The sequence below is a fragment of the Lithobates pipiens genome, unplaced genomic scaffold (genome assembly GCF_037356315.1).
Source record: "Lithobates pipiens isolate NorthernLeopardFrog02 unplaced genomic scaffold, aLitPip1_a1.2 Scaffold_16, whole genome shotgun sequence".
Lineage (NCBI taxonomy): Eukaryota > Metazoa > Chordata > Amphibia > Anura > Ranidae > Lithobates > Lithobates pipiens.
Window position 1 is genome coordinate 522,552,205 of NW_027507748.1, and position 1,926 is coordinate 522,554,130.

Genomic DNA, 1,926 nt, shown 5'->3' on the forward strand with positions numbered 1-1,926 from the left:
CTACCAAGTACCAAGCTCACGTCATCTTGTTAAAGACAGTTCAGTGAGTAAATAGTGAGGTCATTAGGTGTCAGCGTCTGCTATTGTCTCCCGTTACGAGCCAATAGCTGTTGGAATTCCTGTGATTTACGGAATTTGTGCCAGCTTTCCCAAATTACCGTGTATCTGGTGATTTTATCCTGAGAAGAAAATATCAGCTCCTCTATCCCTGCAATATGGTCAATGCGCGAAGTCCATTCAGTCAATGTTGGGACCGACGTGGACCTCCAATGAACCGGCAGGCAAAGCCTGGCCGCATTAATCATATGCATTGCACTTGATTTGAAATATTTTTTTTTAGTTATTTTGGAGTGATGAAGGAGATATTGTGCTGGAGTAAATTCCAAGGGGAGCAGAGATACTGAAGACGTTACTTCATGATCTTTTTGCCAGTATGATTGAATCTGAGGGCAGCTCCACCATATGTGTAAGAAAGTGCCTTGACCCTGGCCACATCTCCAACATCTGTCAGTAACCGAGGGTAAGAATTTGTGGAGAATCTCTGGCGTTTTGTACCACCGTGTCTTAATTTTGTATCCATTCTCTTGAGTGTGGACATTTAGCGAGCCTTTATGGATATATAAGTGGATTCGTTCCCAGTTTGTGTGTGAAATTTCGGTATTTAATTGCTTCTCCCAAAAGTCATGCTCAGTTTTTAGGATGCTCTGTGCTTCATGGAACATGGAAGCATAAAGCACTGAAATAACGTGTCTCTGGGGGGAGAGCTCCATACACATCGTTTCAAACGTCGTCTGATTTTTTGTGAAATTTCCCTTGGCACTTGAGCTGGTTAAGTAATGTTTGAGTTGTAGATAAGGCCATAGGGGAAAAGACTTAGTGGGCGACTGGGCCGCCAATTCTCTTTGGGTAAGGAGTCTACCCCTCGAGAAGAAATGCCTGGTTTGCATCTCCTCATGTGGCCATTCCCGAGCGAGAAACCCCCCACCCATCCCTGGGGCAAAGGCGGGGTTCCCTCTGAGTGGGGTGAGGGCGCAGATTATATCTGAGACTGCATGTATTTTGCACACCCGATCAAACACCTCTAGGGTCGCATTGATTAGGGGGTGAGTACGTACACCTATCGGTCTATGTTTTTTAGCTAACCATGGAACTATTTTAAGGTCAGAGTCTACCATTAGGTTCTCCAGGCGCACCCAGCCCTTACATTTAATGTGAACTCTCCAGTCCACAATTCGGGCTAACTGCGTAGCCCAGTGATACCTCTGCAAGTCCGGTAGCCCGATTCCGCCCTCGGATTTGGGTAGTACCAATTTAGCCCATTTAATTCTAGTCCCTCTAGTGCCCCACAGAAAGGTTCTACAGAGTTTTTTATATGTCGCAAAGAAGGAAGGTGGCAAGCCGATTGGTATTGTCTGCATTTTATATAAGATACGCGGGGATCGCTTCTCGGCCTTTTGGCTAAGATCAAGTGTAGTATCTGTTCTTATCAGTTTAATATCTGATACGTCCCCTATCTGGGGACCATATATTAAATGGATTTTTAGAACAGGGAGATGGAAGAAGAGCTTGCTCTGTCCACTCCACGCATCGACCTGGTATTGCAGTACCTCCAGGACCGGTGCACCAAAAAAAAAAAAAAAAAAAAAAAAAAAAAAAAAAAGATACGCGGGAGCACCGTCATCTTTAAGATCGCCGCACGCCCAAACCAGGAGATACCGGGCACATCCCATTTATTTAAGTCCAAGCTCAACTTTCTCAGCTCAGTCAGGAAGTTTAGGATGTAAAGATCTTCCAACTTACTTGGCAGTTAAATACCCAAATAGGTAATAGCGTCAGTTTTCCAAGTAAAGGGGAAGTTCCTCTGGCAATGTGTAACTACGTCAGGTGGAAGGGTAACATTTAGAGCAAACGATTTTGAAAAGTTGA

General features: G+C 44.5%; 1 non-coding gene across 1 annotated transcript; it reads left to right on the forward strand.

Annotated features, from left to right (window-relative positions):
* Positions 1-1,438: 1,438 nt before the first annotated feature.
* On the forward strand, positions 1,439-1,629 carry LOC143986318 (U2 spliceosomal RNA). Its single transcript, XR_013276504.1, has one exon. It is a non-coding gene; the product is annotated as a U2 spliceosomal RNA (small nuclear RNA).
* Positions 1,630-1,926: the final 297 nt, after the last annotated feature.